The sequence below is a fragment of the Papio anubis genome, chromosome 2 (assembly GCF_008728515.1).
Source record: "Papio anubis isolate 15944 chromosome 2, Panubis1.0, whole genome shotgun sequence".
Classification (NCBI taxonomy): Eukaryota; Metazoa; Chordata; class Mammalia; order Primates; family Cercopithecidae; genus Papio; species Papio anubis.
In genome coordinates, this window is record NC_044977.1 from 77,414,448 (window position 1) to 77,436,990 (window position 22,543).

At 38.9% G+C, this 22,543-nt stretch overlaps 1 protein-coding gene and 1 pseudogene across 3 annotated transcripts in view; one reads left to right on the plus strand and one right to left on the minus strand.

Annotated features, from left to right (window-relative positions):
• CADPS (calcium dependent secretion activator) overlaps positions 1 to 22,543 on the plus strand; it is a 494,204-nt gene that overhangs the window by 36,233 nt on the left and 435,428 nt on the right. The gene's annotated exons all lie outside the window — the stretch shown is intronic.
• LOC116273962 lies at positions 21,452 to 21,564 on the minus strand (annotated as a pseudogene).

The window sequence follows — 22,543 nt, forward strand, 5'->3', positions numbered from 1 at the left end:
TAGTTTTCCCAAATGCCATGTAAGCCCTTTACTATACCATTAGATCATCCTCTTTACTTGGCTGGGCCTAGCATTAAATACAATTTTGATGCTTCTAGGGAAAGCAGACAGAAAGGAGGAGCAAATAAAATTTGATAATAATACTTGTACTACTGAATACTTGGTGAGCCCGGACTAGGTCCATCACATGTTAGCAGACATATGTAGAAATATTGGATCTAAGCCTCACAGAAACTCTGTATAGTAATATTATGACCTTGATGTTTCTGATGAGGCAAGTAAGGTGTGGAGAGAGTAAGTGACTTACCCATGGTTACAGCTGATTAGGGTAAGGCTCTGTCTGACAAATGTCCAAATCCAAAGTTGAAGCCCTTACCACTTGTTCTTGCCTTAGTTTATCACTGATGAAGGGCTAGTACCCACTTGATTTAGAGGAACTCGGAGGACCAAGGATCTAGTTCTAATTTTCTATAAGCAGTGAGGAGTTCCCCGTCTAGTTGGAAATGATGGTCACTCTTTCTAGGGATGGTAGATGGGGCCAATTGAAAACCACCAGCTTGTCCTCCTTATGGAAATGTAAGCTTGGAGGTGCCCCAAAGCAGTTGCTTCCAGGCCTGAAGTAGGGTATTATCCTCAACTGACATGTCTGGAAGAGCACCTCTTCATGTTGTATGGGGTCTGACAGCACCACACCTTTACTTCACTGGGGAGTTCTCAAAGGTCCACATTTGCTGAAAACATGACTTTTACTGATACACGTGATTTTCTTTTTCTTAGGAAAACCCATGACAGAGAACTTACAAAATACAAATAAGCAAAACAGCAAATATGAATCATTATAATCACATCAGGAAGAGATCATTTGCTGTGCATATTTCTAGTGCCCCTTTTTCTGTGTGTTATAAATGCACATACGTATGTACCTATTTTGAAAAATGAGATTGTACTATACACATGGTTTATAATTTGATTTTTTCCCAATTAGCATTTTTAGTAACCAAAATAATTTTCTCAAAAACAATCTTATACAGAACCTCAATAGATAAACAGATAAAGATGGAGACACTCCCTTTTGGGGCAAGGGGTGTGGAGGGAGAGTGGTGAGCCCAGGTTCAGCACCAGCTTCTCTTTGTCTCCCTTATGCCCCCTATGGGGAATTTGAAAGCACTACAGGGCTCTGCAGAAACCCATTTTGAAAACTCTTCTTCTTTAATAATCAGTTAAGATCCCATTATATATTATACCAGTGTAAATCCCAGGACATTGATAATGAATATCTCCTCCGGAATAAAAATAGTATTAAAAGGTACCAGTAGCTATAAGAGTTGAAACTATCATTTGTTAAAAATCTAACAATAAGCTGTCCGTGCCTCAGCCTCAGCCTCCTCCCACCTCAGCCTCCCAAAGGACTAGGATTACAGTGGCTTCTGCCTGTAATCCTAGCCCTTTGGGAGGCTGAGGCAGAAGGATCGCTTGAGGCCAGGAATTCAAGACCAGCCTGGGCAACATAGTCAGATCTCATCTCTACTAAAAATTTTTTAAATAAGTTAGCCAGGCATGGTGTTGTGTGCCTGTTGTCCCAACTATTCAAGAGGCTAAGGTGGGAGGATCCTGGGAAGGTTGAGGCTGCAGTAAGCTGTGATCATGCCACTGTAATCCAGCCTGGGCAATAGAGCAAAATCTTGTCTCAAATCAATCAATCAAAGAATAGTAGAAAATTATGTGCCGTACATTCTCCCAGTCTAGAAAAGTAGACTGGACTTTCCCTAAAACCAGACATTAAAAGAGAACTGGGGCCAAAAAGAAGGCACCTTGTGGCTTTCTTACCCTTTCCTAATTTCAGACATACATCTATGTTTAAAACACTCCATACCTAGAGGAGGCAATTCCTCCAAAAATGAACAAGAAGTTGTTGGTTGTTGTTGTTTTTCTAAAGGAGTGGAGGGGTTCTTCATTCCATCCAAGCGGAGCTAAATCTGTAGCCAGCATGAAGCAGATGGCCCCCTTCTTCTCTGCCTTTTAGTTTTATGACTGCGAGACTGGGAGATTTTTCAGCAGTTGCAATAGTTGGCTTCATCCATCACGCGAGGCAACGCCTCAGCGGCAGCAGCTTGTCTCTTACATTTAGGATCTATAGATATGGACTAAGCAAAGCTTTGTGTTTTCACATCAGAAGCTGATGATGAGCGATGTGAGGAGAGGCAGCGCTAAATAGATTCTTCTCCACTCTCTGTGTCTTAGTCCTACTGGTAACAAGTGTGCGTCGAGCTGAAATTTATGGTGCTAGGGGAAAACTCTGCTCTGCAGGTCATATTCATTCTCTACAATGTCCTCTGGTGGAATGAAACTACCTTCCTGGTCACATTTTATGCTGTCTAATGCAATGGTAGTGTCTTTATCTCACAAATGTTCCCTAAGATCGGCATAAGGTTTCTGGATTCTGTTTTAACTTTGACATTATTATATCGTGTGGCCTTGGACAAGTCCTTTAAGCTCTCTATTCCTCTGAGATCATAATGCCATTTTACTTATCCCTTAAAGCTTAACATAAACACTTCTCAAGGAGATTTGTGTGGATTGGTGGCTCTCAACCTTAACTGTACAATAGGATCACCTGGAGTATTTTTAAAACTGGTAGTACCAAGCCCCAATGATTCTAAAATGCAGCCAAGATTTAGAAACACTAACCCTGACAAACCCATTCAGAATTACTCTCACCCTCCTGTGTTGGTTCTGTTTTTCTTCTATAACTCTTAACCCAACAGGTCCCAATTTGTTGTTTCCATGCATGCTTACCTATCAACAATGAAATGTAAGCTTCTTAAGGAAAGAGACAGATGCATAATTTATCTTTGTCTGTTTAGCATCTTGCCCAGAGGGAACCTGGATTCAAAGATTAGCTTTGATACTTGTTGGCCATGAGATCTGGTCAAGACTCTTAACTAGTCTGTATCCCTGTTTTCTCACCTGTTCCAAATGAACAAGAATTCAAATACATTGCGGGGTGTGGTACTACAGTTTAATAAAAAGATTTAGTTAGGCTTATAGCATCCTGTAAGTGCTCAATTCAGATCAGCTGTGCAATAGTTTTGCTGAACTTACTGCTTTTTATGTAGTGATTTTTCCTTTGTTGGATCACTCATTTATTCAGCAAATATTTTTTAGCACTTCCTACTATAGTTTTAGGTATTTAGGATACTGTAGAGAATATACTGATGGAATTTACATTCTAAAATACTACATCTGTGACTCTATTTAATTTTTAGAGATACATGTATTTCCTTATACTGAATCAAATGAGATCCTGAAGGTTAAGAGAGATTAAGTGATTTAGCCAAGACCTCACAGTAATTCGGTAATAGAACCATGCCAGCAGTCCAGGTTTCAATGCTCATTCCAGAAGACAAACCCATTATCCCGATTCCCTAATCAGTGACTGTGACAATGGAACTGTTGTTACAGAAGCAGCCTGATGCAGGGGATAAGAGCATGGTTTCTGAAGTTAGTCTGCCTAGGTATGACAGTGTCTCCGCCACTTACTAGCTGTGTGGCTTTGGAAAAGTTATTTAACCTCTCTCTGTGTTAGTTTCCTCCTCTGGAGAATGAAGATAAAATTTACTTTGAAGAGTTTTCATGAGATTTAAGTATATGTAAAGTTTTGCACAGCAACTGGTATACAGCACACAAGAGATATTAGCTATTACAATACTCATCTATGATTAGAAGTGAGTAGTCTGTTTTAAGACTTCCCAGGACTTTAAAGAGGTCCATACACTCCTCCCCTTAAAATGGTGGTGATTTGTTATGAAGCACATTTCCTGGGTTATAATCTTTGAAATGTACATATATGTCTATAACTCTATGTCTAGCAAATGGAATAATTTTGACATTTGTGAGTATGATGGAATAAATCCTCCCCAGCAAATTGGAATTGTTCCATGGCTGACAGTTGGCAAAGTCCACAATTTGCATGAGGATATGTGAGGATGTTACATATCCACTTGTAAAAAGACTGACTGGATAATAGAAATATCCTACAGTGTCTGTAGCCCAGAATTTGTTGAGAAGATCTCTTGTGTCCATGTGTTTTCCTAAGGTAAGAATAATCTAATCAAGTCTCCACAAAACATATGGGGTCTTAGAAATATCTAGGCCCAGCACACCCCATCAGTCAGTGTGATAGTTTTAACATCATTGACAAGGCCGCATATCGAAAGATTTCTTAAGTCAGGTCTGTGCAGCTAGCTATAAAGCTCTAATTTTCTGTAGGGAGACTTTGTTTATGACCGAGTGGTATTGTGGGGTTTCTAATTACTTTAGCTTCTAGCACCTGTAGCCATTATCCCCTCAACTTGCTTTTCTTGTATTTATTCTTCTAAGGAAAAACAAGGAGAACCAAGACATAGCACAAGTATTTTCAGCATTTTTCTCACTTGGTGTACCAATTTGGCTGATAAGTATATCCAAGAGGGAAAAAGATTGTCAGCAGATGATTGCTATTAAAGTGGACTAGGAGAAAGCTTTTAACTCAGATGGGGGTAAATGTTCTCTTTAATGTTGAAGAAGATCCTGATTTGTAAAAATGTCCAAACCTGGAAAAGCAACTTTGATTATGTGCTTTGCCATGGGCTAGAGGAGGGGGAGAATTATTTTCAAAGATGAGCACTAGTTGGATCTTCCAACAGATTTCAAAGGTGGAGATCCACTAGGTGCCAGACCTCCATCTGAGACATATATTACGTGAAGATGCTTGTGTTCTCCTGTAATGGAACAATTTCAAAATGAGGTGATAGGAGTCTTCATAGAGTTAAGCACAGGATGGCATGGGTGGTGGGTGTGGAACCCAACCACCCATTCAGCCACCCACCTACCTACCCACCCACTTACCCACCTGGTGGTGGTAGACAGAAGAAAGGGAAGAAATCTCAGCAGAGGATATGCCCCTGTTAATTGACAACAAGTTGGCTGTTGGGCGGGGATAGGTCCTGAATGTTACAGTCAGGTAGGAGGTGGAAATGCAGCATATCCTCTGACTTCTCTTGTCTCCATTTTGCATTCTTCTCAGTAGGAACTATTTTTTGGCTCTGTATCACAGCGATGGCTGTCAGAAATGAGCATTCATTAACATTGAATTTAAAGCCAGAGAGTCAATAATAGCCCAACAAAAGCTTTACCTGTTTATTATTCTTGGCCCAGAACCCAGAGAGTGTCTAGTAAATAGTAGACCATTGGTGAGTAGGGTGAATGCTGCACTTTGATACTACACCTGTAAGAGTGTCTAGTAAATGGTAGGGACCATGAATAGGTAGACAAATGCTGCACGTGGAGCTTCATCAAGATGTTTTTACCTTTATCTATTTGTACAATATTCACAATAACCTGTGACATATATCAAATTATAATATAGTCGTCCCTTGGTATTCATGGAGGATATAGCTTCCAGGACCCTCCACAGATTCTAAAATCTATAAATGCTCAAGTCTTTTATATAAAATGGCATAGTATTTGCATGTATCCTATACATATCCTCTCATATGATTTAAATTATTTCTAGATTACTTATAATACCTAATACAATGTCAATGCTGTATAGTTGTTACACTCTATTTTAAAATTTTGTATTTTTGATTATTACATTTTATTTTAAAAAATATTTTTAATCCACAGTTGGTTGAATCTGCAGATGCACATTCTACCAATACAAAGGCCCAACTCTATGAGCCTCATTTTTTATGCTGGGAAACCAAGGTCTCAGAAGGTGAAAAGTTGGCACGCTTTTAAACCATTAGTCATCAGGTCCCTGAGATGTTGATATGCCACCATTTTTATTAATCCTCAAACTTCTTTTCTTAGATAATTAGCCCTAGACTAAGCATGTCCACAAGGCCATCAAATCCAGTACAGAGACTACACATGTAAGGTAAGAGTAAGGTAAACTGAATGTAATACAGTTGGAAGTGGTAATGAAATGGAGCGTGCTTATGTCCACTAAAGAAAATCAAAATCAAATTATTAAAGAGAGAACACAGGTAGACCAAAGTAAGCATCCCATTTAATGATAGCACTGGGTCCATAAGCAGCCAATTTTCAACTTCATCAGCAAAACTGAAATTTAAAATAAGTCGTAAGCAGAATAAGTAGAAGATAATTTTTAAAAATCTGCTGGTATATATTTACATGTTATTAAAAGCATATTTAAATAAATGTGCTTTTTAAAATTAAGTATGCTTTTTATAACATCAAATTTGGCCCTCAACTGTGAATATATAATTAAATAAAATATTAAAATGTTCTGATGTGCAAGATAAACCTAGGCGTAACCACCCTTGTGTTACACAAGGCTCTTCTGTGTTCGTTTGCCCTTTGGTGCAGATTCTGGTAACGTGTTTTTTTCTTTTTAAAGCCATTATGGCAAAAGCTATTATCTCAGTTACTAATTGGCCATTTGCCCAGTTCCTTGTCAGTAGTTCCACGTTTTTGCCCAGTTACTTTAAAAGAATTTATCTGATGATTGAAACAATGGGAACAGTTTTGTGAAGACCACCCCAACCCAGGTTAGGCTACTGCACATTTGATAGTTTAAAATAGTGCCACGGTAGGAAGAGTGCTGGAATTGCCATCTGGAGCCCCGATTCCACGACTTAGAAGAAGCGTGACACCCAAACACCCAAACCTCTTACCTGCACCGTGTGTCAGTAGATCTTCATGGGGAATGGAGGGTTTAACTCCCAGATGGCATAATTATTAAAAATGTTGAATAACAGTGACTGGGCAGAGCTCCTGGCATTTAATGGTTGGGAACCCACCATTGCTACAGACCCCACAAGGCATAGGATAGCCCCACACAGTGAAGCAGTGTCCTAGCCAAAATATAGAAGTTCTCTTTTTGAGACACATAGCTGAGGCAATTTATTTACCTTCTGTGAACCACATTTTCCTTATTTGTAAAATGTTCTACTGAATTTACAGGATCATTATGAAGATCAAATGATATATGTGAAAGTGCTTTGTAAGTCCTAAAGCACTGTATGCATGGGAGGTATTACAATGATTACACTAAGTGGCAAAGAGAGGCAAAGCTCTTTACAACAAATTGTGAACTGTACAGCTCTGTAATCTTCCTCTTTTAAAAAAAAATATGGCTTAATCTGCACCATCTGTAACAAAATGGTTGTTTTGATTCATTAAGGGCTTCTGGTTCTCCCTACTCTGGAAACCCCTCAGTGTATGTGATTGTATATCAAAGCTATTTGAAAGATCGGTTTCCTGATTATTCATAGAGTCTTAGAAATCTAGGCTTGGAAAAGTCTGCAGAACACACACAGCATAACTGCTAGGAGTATGAATTTAGAGACCAAAGGTATCTAATTTGAAACCTGACTTCACCCCTTCCTCACTGGCTTTGGGACCTTGGGCAAATTAATTCACTTTTCAATTCCCCACTTATCTATGAAATGGGTATTAAAGTACGTGCCTCATAGGAGGGTTAAATGATAGTCTTTGGCACAGTGAGTGTTTTCAATGAAAATACACTTTTATATTGTTCGTCCCCCATAAGGTACTAGGTGTCCCCCAGTACCCAACCATCTTTGCAACATTTGCTTGAAAAGTGGCCATCCTGAATTGTTTTTCACACCTCACTACCAATGGAAAGATCCCATTTTCAGACTTCTTGGAAAGATATAGTTAGAGATTATATTGTATTTCCAGCTATGGGATAGATTTCTTTACACACCTGGGTGGGGGGAATCGAGAAATAGCACCCCCACACCCTCTGCAGTACATTGTCTGATCTTGTCTGCAATCAAATTATCTACTGGGATGTGGTGTTTCATATCAAGCCTTCCATCAAAATCATTAACAGGCAGTTAACAGTTGATGTGAAATTCTTGGCTCCCAGCAGCAGCTTAGGTGTATTTTTAAATATTCCGTCTGGCAGCTCAGAAGGGGAAAAAATACTAAAAAGGCAGCAACCAGCAGATTTTCTTCCAACAAAGATCCTTTCCCTACAACCTGTCCACCCCTTTCAAGGAAGGAATAGGTTAGAGATGCTGTACCTAAATAGCAGAGTGACCATGTTACCTAGCAACCAAACTTAAGGATGGATGCTAGACATGTTACCAGTGCAAGGAGACCCTCCCTCGGAGTGTCACTTAAACTGTAAGAGTATTATGTTCCAGTGACTTCCGTGAAAGGTTAAGAATGATGTGAAAGCCCCTCTGTCATGAGTTTCCTTTCAGTTGCTCAAGAGCTATAGAGACTTGAAGACCCATCAAGGATGATATTTAAAGATATGAAATAGCACAGTTACAAGTTACTTTTCCCAGACCACTTTCTGCCCTTCTTACCATCACACCAACTTTTAAAAAAACTTTTATTTTGAAATCTATGTACATTTACGTGCAGTTGTAAGACATAAGACAGAGATCCTAGATCCCCTTTCCTCATTTTTCCCCAACAATAACATCTTGCATAGCTACCATACAATATCGCAACCAGGAAATGGACATTAATACAGTCCATCAACCTGACTCAGAGTGTACCAGTTTTATGTGTACCATGACACCAATTTTTAGGAAAACGTAATCTCCTACTGATCTCCTATTGAAACAAACCCCTCTCCTAACTTCTAGGAGGATGTCCTTTCTCTTTTTGATAAGTCTGATCAACTGAATACAGGACCAAAGCAAAAGTTCTTATCTCTCAGAAATTCTCAATAGTTCCACAAGAAACTGACTCTCTTCTGCCTCCACTGCATCTTCTACCATCTGCCTCAGAATTGTTGGGATAAGGCAAAAGCTATGTCCCAAGGTCACATTAGGATTTAGGATCAAGCACAGCAGCCCGTTTTTCAGTTATTTATAAGTCCATGGCCTGTGCATAGACAGACTGGCAAAGTCTACATTCTTTGAGGTCAAGGAATTTGAAGATCTTATTGTCACCCTGGCTTCTCCCCTGATGCCTTAAGTGCTGCTAAAACCTCCCAGCTCAAGTGTATAATTCTGTATCTCTGTCAGAATGATGCCTGAGAGTAGGAGAGAAAGCTTGACTTGGAGGTGTAGTCATAGGAAGCACTATTGTACCTCCATGCATAGGAAGCTGCTTTGCTTCAGGGCAAGGCTGCGAAGAGCTGTTTTCAAAGTTTAAAGTTATTTTCTTTTTCTTTTTCTTTTTTTTTTTCTTTTTTTTTATTATTATTATACTTTAAGTTCTAGGGTACATGTGCATAACGTGCAGGTTTGTTACATATGTATACTTGTGCCATGTTGCTGTGCTGCACCCATCAACTCGTCAGCACCCATCAACTCGTCATTTACATCGGGTATAACTCCCAATGCAATCCCTCCCCCCTCCCCCCTCCCCCCTCCCCCTATTCTTAGCAAAGTTTAAAGTTATTTTCTAAGGCCAGCAGTGATGATATGAAAGGTTGCATAGAAAAGGCTTAAGGCTAGAAGCTAGAACAATTGAAGTTTAAATCCCAGCCCCATTATTTCCCATCTATGTGACAAATGGCCTTACTTTTTGAGCCTCACTTTCCTCACCAATAAGGGATTGGAGATGGAGATAACAGTGCCTACTTAATAAGGCATTCTGAGGTTTACATGATAGAAGACGGTGGTTCTCAAACTTGAGCATGCATTGGAATCACTTGAGGGGCTCACTGTACATCCATGCCCAGAGTTTCAGGGTTAGTAGGTCTGGGTTGAGGCCTGATCATTTGCATTTCTAACAAGCTCCCAGGTGCTGCATTGCTGCTGCTGGTTTGCATATCACACTTTGAGAGCCTTTGTGATCCCGTTTATGATCACACTTTGGGAACCCCTAAAATGAGTGCCTAATAACATATCCGACTTTGGGTATTTACCCAAGAGAAGCTAGTTCCCCTCCAAGCTAATAAGGAAAAGGTGCCTCTCCTACCCATAAAGTAAACTGAGTTCTCTGACTTTCTAGAAACTGATGGAACTTCCTGGTTGACAGAAAGCCATGTCTATAACAAGCAATGTAGAACAAAAGGCTGTGAAATTATCAAGCATATATGACAAGTGTCCATAGCCAATTTTCTTATTTCCCAGTGTGAGAGTGATTTTCTTTTACAAAATAAAACAAATTTAGGGTTAGGGGCTTTGCCCTGGATATATGTGACTGTGTATGTGTGTGCTGGTACATAAAGCCAACTTCATCCCTGACACGTAATATTTTAACCAAGCAGGACTATAACACACAGTTTTGTAGCATGTGTATGTGGGAGAGAATGTGGGAGAAGGAAGCTTGGGAAAACAAGCGTTCTTAGAAGAACAGCAAAGAACCTCTCATTAGAGAAGCAAATTAAAATATTTCAGTCCCTGGGCTATTCTTTTTAAATACACCAAATTACATCAGTTTGTAATGGAAGAATAAACTGCAGACTTTATAGAGTTATCTTTTTTTTAAAACAGTGGTGGTATACTTCACTTGTGCTGTGAGCAATATAAAGAAAATTACTCGAAGTATTTTCTTTGCCACTGTGGATGGGTTTTTTTGTTGTTGTTTTTGGGTTTTTGGTTTGTTTGTTTGTTTGTTCATTCATTTGTTTTTGGCAAGGGCGGATCCCCAGGGATAAACCTGAAGAATTATTTTGATAATCTCCGGTGCCCTAAATTTCCTGACATTGCATGCAACCCTTGATTTCTCTTTATTAGCTCGCTCCCCTGCAGTCTCCTTATATTCTCTGACTTCTAACATTGGAGGGAACACTCTCACAACCCATGATAAAGCTTACATTTATTCTCTTAGCCTCAAACGTGACTTCCAGATTCAAGGTGCTATTAAATCTGTTCCTGCCATAAACAGTATAGTTGACTCCATTTTTAGCAGATGATAACTGTTGAATATTCATACATCAAACAAACATCACTAGCTCTAATTTTCTATCAAATATCTAGGCTGTGCTTTGAAATCTATCTATGAAGACATTCTTTTTGTTTCTTTCTTTCCTTTTTTTTTTTTTTTTTTTGTTTGAAGTTATTGCAACAGGTACCAAAACACAAGCTGAGAAGTATTTCAGAAGGATAGTTGAATGACAGTGACAATCTCAGCCTTGGATTATCAGTTTGAATTTGGTTTTTTGTCCAAATCCTCCTGATGTGAGATTATTTCAGGCTGTTTTTCCCCTTGCACATTATGTAATGCCTGCAAAGAGGAGAAGTCAGATGGAGGATCAGAGCAGGAGCCGTGGCAGAAAAACATGGGCAGTGTTAACTTAGGCTGTCATGCAACTTGTAAACCTGCAGCCCCCTAAGGTCCAGCAAGATGCAACCGACAGGACTTCTGATCCCCAATCAGTTTATTCCCAGGAAAGGCAACCAGCAGGAACTGAAATAGTAATTGCTTTCCTTTATTCAAAGACATCATGGTTGAGACGATTAAAGAGATTAAGGCTTACCTCCTTCAGTGCACCAGAATAAATGTAGTCTGCTTTTCTGATAGGACTGTAACTGTCAATCAAAGGATTAAGCCTTTGGGGGGTAGAAAGAGGAGGTGGACTTAAAATGTATTTGAATTTGCAAACTACAGCTGTGTATTTTAATCCTGAAGATACACATTGATCTTTCCCCCTCTTTGAAGTCTGCTATTAGCTACAGGCTCTCTGGCCCCAACCACTTTTCTTATATATTTTTTAAAAAGAATATTTTAAAAACTCATTTAAAAATCATACTGCATTGAATCACCCAAAGGGAAAATATAATTAAAGTAGCCATTTGTATTGCCCTCAATGAGAAAAAACTTCGGAAGTGTGCTTAACTTTGGAATATACAAGTCTGATTGTTTCATCAGAAATTTCAGCACTGTATGTCTAAAAATATATTTTTCCAGCAGGTTTGGAATTTCGTACTTATGAGGAGGCTGTTTATCTATTTAGCAATTTAGCTGAGGGCCTAGTATAGGTTTTTAATCTTAGCAGCACAAGTATGTCTGTTGGTTTAAATCGTACCACCTGAGTTAGTGCTGCCACAACACACACATTCTGTTTTCTCATTAGCTGTCACACAATTGTCTGCACCTATTAATTTTTGAAAAGATAATAGATATTCTTGGAGAAACCAAGACAAAGTGGCAGAATAAATGACAGGTCATTTCTCATGTTGTGGCAGAACTTAAGCATTTGCAAGTTTCTGACTATTGTCAGTCAAGACTCTGGGTTCATTATCTTGACCTTGACATCTGTGTTCCTAATCTGCAAACTCAATTTCTTTCCATCATTTTCCTGCCTGAAATGTCCAATCAGTCAAGACCTATTTCTTTTATTGTTTTAATTTAATTTAATTTTTATTTTTATTTATTTTTTTTGAGACAGAGTCTCGCTCTGTCACCCAGGCTAGAGTGCAGTGGTGTGATCTGGGTTCACTGCAACCTCTGTCTCCCAGGTTCAAGCCATTCTCCTACTTCAGCCTCCTGAGTAGCAGGGATTACAGGCATGCACCACCACACCCAGCTACTTTTTGTATTTTCAGTAGAGACTAGGTTTCACCATGTTGGTCAGGCTGGTCTCAAACTCTTGACCTCAAGTGATCCACCCGTCTTGGCCCCCCAAAGTGTTGGGATTACAGACGTGAGCCACTGTGCCTGGCCAACCTTGTCTCTTAATATTTCTATATCAAATGAGCAAGCTAACAGGTCTGTTAGAATATTTAGGAGAAATCCACCCATTTTCCCATCTATTCATCCATCCATTGATTCATTTATTCAGGTGCCTACTCTGCCTCATGCCTGGTGCTCAAGACACCAGCTGTGAATAACATGAATTTATTCTCTACCCTCATGGAGTGTATAATCTAACATGGAAAGCAAATGTTTAATAAGTAATTAGGCATTTGAGAAAAGGTGAAAAAAGAGCCTGGCAAGGGCGATGTGGTGGGCAGAATTACAAGAATGCCCCCAGTGACACTTGCCCTTAAATAATCCCCTCTGCTTTGTGTGTGAGTAGAACCTGTTAATATGATAGCACTCCCTTGATAAGGTTAAGTTATATGGCAAAAGGGAAATTATCTCAGTGGTCCTAATCTAATTACAGGATCCCTTTCAAAGAAGAGCATTTTCTCCAGCCTTTAGCAGAGAGAAAGTCAGGGAGACTCCAAGCATGAGAAGGATTTGATGCACAAACACTGGCTTGAGGATGGATGGTCCTGTGATAAAGCATGTTGATGCTCTTTAGAAGCTTAGGGCAGCCGCTAGCTGACAGCCAGCAAGGAGGCAGAGACCTCATTCCTAGAACCACAAAGAACTAAACTCTGCTAACAAACTGAGCTTGGGAATGAATTCTTCACCACAGCTTCCACATAAGAGTCCAGGTCTTATGACACCTTGAGTTCAGCCTTGTGAGACTGTTATGGGTTGAGTTGTGTCCAGCAAAAATTGAATTGTGTCCCCCAATGTGTATGTTGAAACCCTAACCCCTGGTGCCTATGCCTGTGTCATCATTTGGAGACAGGATCTTTGTAGAGTTAATCAAGTTAAGATGAGATCAGTAGGGTGGCCCTTAATCCAGCATGACTCTGAGTGGTGTCTTTATCAGATGAGGTAAATTTTGACGCAGACACAGAAACACAGGAAGAATGCCATGTAAAGACACAGACATAGAGGGAAAACAGCCATGTGAAGATGGAGGCAGAAAATTCTTGGAGTTATCAAAAGCTGAAAGAGGCAAAGAACATTCTTCCCTAGAGCCTTTGGAGGACGCTTGGCCCTGCCAAGACTCTGAGTCTGGATTTCTAGACTCCAGAATTGCAAAATAATATATTTCTATTGTTTTAAGCCACCTAGTTTATGATATTTTGTTAAGGAAGCCTAGAAAACCAATACAGAGACTCTAAAGCAGAGAACCCAGGTAAGCCTGCCCAAACTTCTGACCTACAGAACTATGAGTATAATAAGTGGTGTTTGAAGCTCCTAAATTTGAAGTGATTTGTTATATAACAATAGCAAACAAATACAGACTAGTATGAAAAGAGTGTCTTATCTAGCTAATCTGAGGGTGGTTTTCCAAGAGGGATGCTTAAGATGAGGAAGAAGGCTGGGCATGGTGGCTCATACCTGTAATCCCAGCACTTTGGGAGGCTGAGGCGGGTGGATCACAAGGTCAAGAGATCGAGATTAGCCTGGCCAAAGTGGTGAAACCCCATCTCTACTAAAATACAAAAATTAGCTGGGCATGGTGGTGCGTGCCTGTAGTCCCAGATACTCGGGAGGCTGAGGCAGGAGAATGGCTTGAACCTGGGAGGCGAAGGTTGCAGTGAGCCGAGATCACACCACTGCACTTCAGACCGGCAACAGAGTGAGACTCTGTCTCAAAAAAAAAAAAAAAAAAAAGATGAGGCAGAAAGAGTAAGTAGGAATTGTCTAGTAAAGAGGAGAAAGGGAAGATTGGTCCGAAAAGGGGGAATGGTATATGCAAAGGCCCTGAAACTGAAAAGCACCAGCTGCATTCAAGGAACTCAGCTGTTCAGGCTTTCACCCTTCAGATAGTATTGTTATTAATGTCAGGCCTAAACTAGGTGCTAGAGACAAAGTAAGGACCTGTAGACCTCTTCCTTGTCCTTACCGAGCTCATATTTTAGTAAGAGAGGTTAAAAATACATAACCAGGCTAAGAAATAATAATTCCACTGTATACAGTAGGCTCTGAAGGATAAAATATAGGACAGAGGCAGAAAACCCCAGAGTATTGGATAAAATACTGAAAATGAGAGGGAGAGTCATGTACCATGAATCTGGAGGGGTAGGCAATGCCGGATCAAGGAGGGCGCTGTGATTGTCTGTTTCTCTATTTGTGGAATATTTCAGAAAAATGCTGTCTCCCTTACCGAAAATTCACAGTAGCTATACTGCGGTGATCATCTCAGCACCTTGTGTGGTATACACCTGCACCCTTTCAGATTGAGGCCAATGTACCAAATTCTAGACCATTCCCCTAATCCAACACAGGATTATACTCCTGGGGTTGTATGGCCTGTTCAGGATCATTGGACTTTTATGAAAACTCAATGCACCCATTTTCATTGCATCTTTTTATTGTTTCTTTAATTTCAATTTATTTGTATCATGCGTGTGCATGTGTATGCGTGTGTGCATGCATGCATATGTGTGAGGTCCCCAACTATCCTCAGTTCAATGATCCACTAGAAAGACTCAAAGATACCAGAAAAGCTGTTATACTCATGGTTACAGTTTATTTCAGAAAAGATACAGATTAAAATCAGCAAAGGAAAAAGTGCATAGGGCAGAGTTCACGGGAGACCGGGCACAAACTTCCAGTTTTCCTCTCCAAGTGAGGTCATAGGACAGTACTTACTGTTCCCAGGAGCAATGTATGACAACGTGTACAGAATGCTACCAACCAGGGAAGCTCACTCAAGCCTTGATGTCCAGGATTTTTAAAATTAGGAATTGGTTACATAGGGATGGAGTGCCCATATGACTGACCTTAGTTACATAGTCTCCAGCGCAAGCACCTCACTCTTAATCACATCATTAGCATAAACCATCTGCCATGGCGCAATGCCACAGGTATACAAAGACACTGTTATCAGGCAGGATATTCTAAGGGTTTAGAAGTTATCTCTCATAAACTGATGAAGGGGGTGGGGCATGCCTTTCTTTGGAATGTGTAGAATTTGAACATCATAGACCTGCTGAATCCACCCTTTACTGTAACACACACACACACAGATTGTCATTGCTTTAACCCTCACCCCAAACTTTGATCTTCCAACATGTTGTGAGCATCATCACTAAAACCTTCGGATTGTAGCAAAAAATAAAAATCATTTTGCAGTGTTTTTTTTTAATATTCCTTGATGTAGTGGTTTACAAACATAGATTCACATTGTAAATATGTAAATATACTTGGAGACTTTTTTTCATTTAATTTTACTTTATTGAAGAATAATTTACATCTGTTCAAACAGATCTTCAGTGTACAGTTCACTGAGTTTGGACAAATACACACATAACCCACACTTCTTTTAAAATATTGACCATTTCCACTACTCTAGAAAGTTCCCTCATGTCCCCCACAGTCAATCCCTGCCCACCCACCTCTACCACCATCCCCTGGCGCCAGTAACTGTTCTTATCTCTTACTAAACATTAGTTTTCCTATTATAAAATTTCATAAAAATGAAAACATACAATATGATCTTCTGTGTTTGGGTTTTTTTTCCCCCACTCAGAATAATACTATTGAAGTTCAACTACGTTGTATCAGTAGATTGTCCCTTTTAACTGCTGGGTAATTTTACATTGTTTGGCTCTAACACAATTTATGTATCTATTCTCCTTTTGATGGACATTTTGACTGTCTCCAGTTTTTAGCTATTAGGAATAAAGTTGCTATGCTCATGCTCATACAAGTTTTTCCGTGCACATATGTTTTCATGTCTCGGGTAAATAGCTAGCAGAGAAGTTGCTATCTTGTAAGGTAGGTATACGTTTATCTCATCTGCCAAACCATTATGCAAAGTACAGTAGTTGGGCTATTTACCCTTCTCCCAGCAATGTATGAGAGTTATGGTTGCTTCACGTCCTTTCCAACATTAGTCTGTCTTTTTAATTTTAACTGTTCAAACAGGTGTGGAGTGGTATCTTATGGTAGTTTCATTTGCATTTTCCTGATAACTATTGATGTGGAGCACTTTTTCGTGTGCTTATTAGCCATTCATGCACCTACCTTTCTGAGGTGTGTTGTCAAGTCTTCTGTCTATTTTACAAATTCGGTGATTTGACTTTTTGCTATTGAGTTGTAGGAATGCTGTCCCTGACTTAGCCTCCCCTGAGATTTTGATACAGTAGATCAAGTGCGGGTCCCTGAAGGCCTCTGACGTGCAGATAAGTTTAAGTACCAGTGGAATCATGGGTCCAATGTCAGTTTGCTAAGACTTCAACTGTACTTGGCAGCCCTAACTTGAAATTTCCCCATCCAAAGACTTGCTTGGTGGTTATTATAAATTGTTAAGGAAAACATTAGAAAAACAATTCTCAGTAGGTGGTTTCTTTCTCGCTCCGGACTTGGCGCTGAGTTTTAACATCGACCTAAAGCTAGAAAATTCCTAGGATTGGACAAAGTCACTTAAACCAAATGTGGGCTGCACACAGGTATTACTGAAATTATTAAAGGGTCCTTGAGTTGATTTATAGCAGCATCCTAAACCACATCCTGTTTTTCTTCCCTCCAGGGGAAATGTGGTAATGTAGACATTTGAACTTGGAAGCCCACATGCAATCTGCATTCTTTTCTAAATCAAATTGATTTGGAAACTACTTGAACTTTGTGTTAATGTTCACATTGTGCCAATTTACCTAGCAAACGACCTCCCTGACCCAAAATGTTGGCTTCTTTCTACTAGGTAATTTCTTGAATTTTCATACTGATTTACACAGTATACCGAACAAGCTACCTGCTTAAAGACAGGGAGAAGAGATTAAACAAATAATTTTATGCAGTTATTTAATAAACCACGGACATTTTCTCTTTAAAGGAAACTCCAGATTTGGAAGTTGTTTTGACTCATAGTTAATGGTTCTAAGGGATTAAAGGACTAAAAATCAGAGTAACAGACACTTCTCAAAAGAAGACATTTATGCAACCAACAGACACATGAAAAAATGCTCATCATCACTGGCCATCAGAGAAATGCAAATCGAAACCACAATGAGATACCATCTCACACCAATTAGAATGGCAATCATTAAAAAGTCAGGAAACAACAGGTACTGGAGAGGATGTGGAGAAATAGGAATGTTTTTACACTGTTGGTGGGATTGTAAACTAGTTCAACCATTGTGGAAGACAGTGTGGTGATTCCTCAAGGATCTAGAACTAGAGATACCATTTGACCCAGCCATCCCATTACTGGGCATATACCCAAAGGATTATAAATCATGCTGCCATAAAGACACATGCACACATATGTTTATTGCAGCACTATTCACAATCACAAAGACTTAGAACCAACCCAAATGTCCATTGATGATAGACTGGATTAAGAAAATGTGGCACATATATACCATGGAATATTATGCAGCCATAAAAGAGGATGAGTTCATGTCCTTTGTAGGGACAAGGATGAAGCTGGAAACCATCATTCTCAGCAAAGTATCACAAGGACAAAAAACTAAACACCACATGTTCTCACTCATAGTTGAGAATTGAACAATGAGAACACTTGGACACAGGAAGGGGAACATCACACACCGGAGCTTGTCATGGGGTGGGAGATGGGGGAGGGATAGCATTAGGAGATATACCTAACGTAAATGACGAGTTAATGGGTGCAGCACATCAACATGGCACATGTATACATATGTAACAAACCTGCACGTTGTGCACATGTACCCTAGAACTTAAAGTGTAATAAAAAAAAATCAGAGTATTCAAAGAATCAAAAAGTTTCCACAAACTTAAACATCCAAACTGTGCAGTAGATTTTTTCCTTTTCCAGGGAGCCCTGCTGCCTTAATTAAGGCAATACAAAGATGGCGTGTAGATTGTATCTCATATGATAATGTTGAATGGTGTGACTTCCTGAAAGATAATGCAGAGACCCTTCCCTGTTCCTCAGGAAACTGTATTGAAATTGATTTGCGATGCTCACCATCATTCAGCAAAAATATACCTTTCTCAATGCTGTGTACCTGACCTTTCAAGATATGAGGTTCTGAAGTTAGCCAGAGAGCAAACGCAAACAAATGGTGCAGTGTCCATCAAATATTCTGTTATCATGATGTTTACAAAGGCTCTTCAGTCAACTTTTGATTCTGTACATAAGAGAGAGGAGATATTTTAAATCCTAGTGATGTAAGGTGTTCAAATCCTTAGAGACTCCAGGTAACCTCTGCTCTAGGGACTTCATATGCCTTTGCTTTCACTTCCTGGCCTTGGACTATTTTATGTGATTCCTCCTAGGTTGAGGTGGAGAAAGGCCAAAAAAGTTTTACTAGATCCTTAACTTCACTCACAACTCTGGTTAGACTATTTTGATAAGAAGGAGGAGGAAAACCTGGGCTTCAGCTTAGCATCTGGGTCACTAGCAGATCGTTGTTACTGTGGACTAAAGAGATTTGAAAACTAGGAGGGTTAGCACAAGTTACTGAAATGTGAAAAGAGTGATTACTATGTGTCAGCTCTGTTTGGTTTGCTCCAAGAGAAATTGCATTTTTAAAGCTCTCCTGTGAAAAATGTGAGGCTTTCTGAATGCACAACTTCTTACAGTTCTGCACTAAGGTAGGTTCCTGCAAAGGTAGTGAGGTCGTGTTTATCTAGCAGTGCTAGGAAGGCTTCATTTAGCCATGGCTGCTTTAAATATATACATAGATATTTAAAGTTATCATCAAGGGGAAGTTTTCTTCCTTTTCCTCACCCCAGAGTAATGTGTTTGCTCTAAATGGCTATCCTAAGCTGCACATTGAATTTTTTGTTGTTGTTAAGTCATCTCCTGTAATTTCTATATGATGTTTGGAAATAAGGTTGTTTTAACCCAACTTACTTCCCTGGGTGGGGAAGAATAATAACATACCCACTTTTGTAAGCAAATTTATTTGAGGATCAGTGGGGGTGGTGAGTGAGAGACAACCTCTAAGCCCACAAGTAGTCAATTCCTTGGGGACTGCCTCCAAAGCCTTCAGTTAGCTCAACCTTTTCCTAAAGAGACACCAGTTCAGAAATAGTTAAAATAGGAAAGGATTTTTTCCCACTACATATAGGCTTTGGTATGCATAACACATTTTGTCTTCCTTCTGGCCATAACAATATTTCTTATAAGTATGCTAAGTTTCATAGTAAGAGCAGGTCAGAGTATCATGCAATTGTTAATTTAAAGCTTTATTAAAATATATGCATCCCCCACAGCCACACTCTACAGGAGTTAAGTGGGTAGAGAAAAATTGATCTCTCTTACAGCCCAAATCAGAGAATGAAATGAGAAATCAACAATAAATATTTTAACCATTCAAGTTCTTCATATCATCATAAAAAGATCAATTTGAAGATTGCAGACACATCCCAAAGCTGTTCTCATCCAATCAGGAAAATATAGTTATTACTTATCTTTCCTTCTTTTAAGTAAATTTGCTTGAAGAAGAGAAAGACCTGGACCTAGGGGGTGCAGGAAGGCATGGGAAAGAGAAGGGAGACTGAGAGAGAAGGAAAGACACAAACTCAGAGAAAAACATGCCTTTTACTTAAAAGCCCTATCAGTTGTTTTGCCTTGATTTAGTGAGAAACTCAAAAAGGTAGAAGCAGGAAGCAGCACAATAGGCCCAATTTTTAACAGAAACACATGGGGCAGGAGTGTATGATAGCAAGCTTCTAACTTTCTCATGTGTCTGATTATTTTTATGGAAGTGGTATTGAAGCATAATGAATGTCAGAGAATTGTATAAATCCTACATGCACACACCCATGTAGTTTGCACCCAGATCAAGGAACAGAATGTTATCTGTCCCCCAGGAGACCCATCCTGCCCCCCTACCAATCACTTCTCCCCAACCCCTGGTCACCATTATCCTGATTTCTCAGACCATAGATTAATTTTTCCTATTTTTGAACTTTATGTAAATGAAATCATAGTGTGATGTCTCGGTGACTGGCCTCTTCACTCACTAATTTGTGAGTTAAATTTTTTATGTAACAGTAGTTGATTTTCAGTATGTGTAGAATTCCATTGACTATCACACAATATTTCACTCATTCTACTGCTCATTGGCATTTTGCTTGTTTCCAGTATAGGGCTATTATAATCTGTGTTGCCATGATTAATCTTGTATGTACCTCGTTAGTGAATATTTACCTACATATTTTATCTTCATTTATTTTAAGAACAGCAGTCTCCCATAATACTAAGAAATTGAAATTTAATTTGTCTTACGAAACTATATACATGTAAAAAGTACAGTACAATTTCAAAGGAATTGACTAGCTCTGCTCAGAGAGACACCAAAAAGAAGATGGAAGTCCCACAAAACCTGTCTTGTGAAGTTTGTATCAAAATGGAGTTAACTTTTAAAATGTTACAATTTGTTTAGTGATTCATTTCATTGACTAATTGCTTTGATCTTTAAAGTAATGAAAACAGTTGAAAGAGGAAAAGAGTGGGTACTCCCTGTGCTTAGCAATTAAGTTTCATGGAGATAATTCCTAAGGATGACAGAGGATAAAGTATACCCCAGCTTCATTTGAAACATGGTCTTGCAGCAACAAATTTGTGTTGTATTTTCAGAATATGGCTTGACAGTTTTGAAGGAATTGTAAGTTTGAGAACCACCATAATCCAGGTTCTCTCATAGTGTAACTTCTTCCCAGGATTGAATTAGATGTATGGAAAGTTATAAGCCCATACCAAGATGAACCATACATGTGAAACACACAGATTTAGAAGAAATTATATATTAAAAAAGTAAATTATCACCTGAATAGGTAAAAGAAATTTTTATATGAACTGCTTCACGAATTTATGTCATCCTTGCCTAGGGGCTATGTTAATCTTCTTTGTAATCATTCCAATTTTAATATACGTGCTGCCCAAGTGAGCGAGCGTTTGTACTGATTATGTTTTTAAATGATAATATTGTGAATATATTAAGTTAAACATATTATGAAAAGTTCATCTATTTCTTTTTACTTTATTAAGGGAGCTATAAAAATTTAAAGTTACATATGTGACTTTTGTTACATTTTTACTGTGTTTTTAGATCTTCACATCACCTTTCAAAGACTGGTGGTTTGGCCCAGAAAGCAATGAGTTTGACAGGATTGGGGAAATGAATTTCTCAGGTGATATATTACAAGTGCTTACTTTTGGCATCTGCCAGTGGATTTCAGGGCCTATATAGATTTAGTGCAGTTGCAACTATCTTTTACCTTGTTATTTCAAAGCTTCAATAGTAAGATTAATATAAATTTAGTAAGTGCTAACTGTGTGCAGAGATAAGAGAGATATATGGCCACTGTTTCTCATTGAAAAGTTCCACACATTTCATTCATTCATTCATTTGTTCATTCAATAAAAATTTATTGAGCTTCTACTCTGTGTTGGCAACAAGGCAAAGCATATGAGATTTGGTAGTAAACAAAGCACAGCCTCTACTGTTTGTTGGCCACTTGTGTGTTTTCTTTTGAGAAGTGTCTGTTCATGTCCTTTGCCCACTTTTCAATGGGGTTATTTGTTTTTTGCTTGTTCAATTGCTTAAGTTCCTTGTAGATTCTGGATATTAGACCTTTGTCAAATACGTAGTTCACAAATACCTTATCTTATTCTGTAGGTTGTTTGTTGATAGTTTCCTTCACTGTGCAGAAGCTCTTTAGTTTAATTAGGTCCCATTGCCAATTTTTTTTTCTTGTAGCAAGTGCTTTTGAGGACTTAATCATAAATTATTTCCCAAGGCTGATGTTAAGAATGGTATTTCCTAGGTTTTCTCCTATGATTTTAATAATTTTAGGACTTATAGTCAAGTCTTTAATACATCTCGAGTTTATTTTTATATATGGTAAAAGGTAGGGGTCTAGTTTTGTT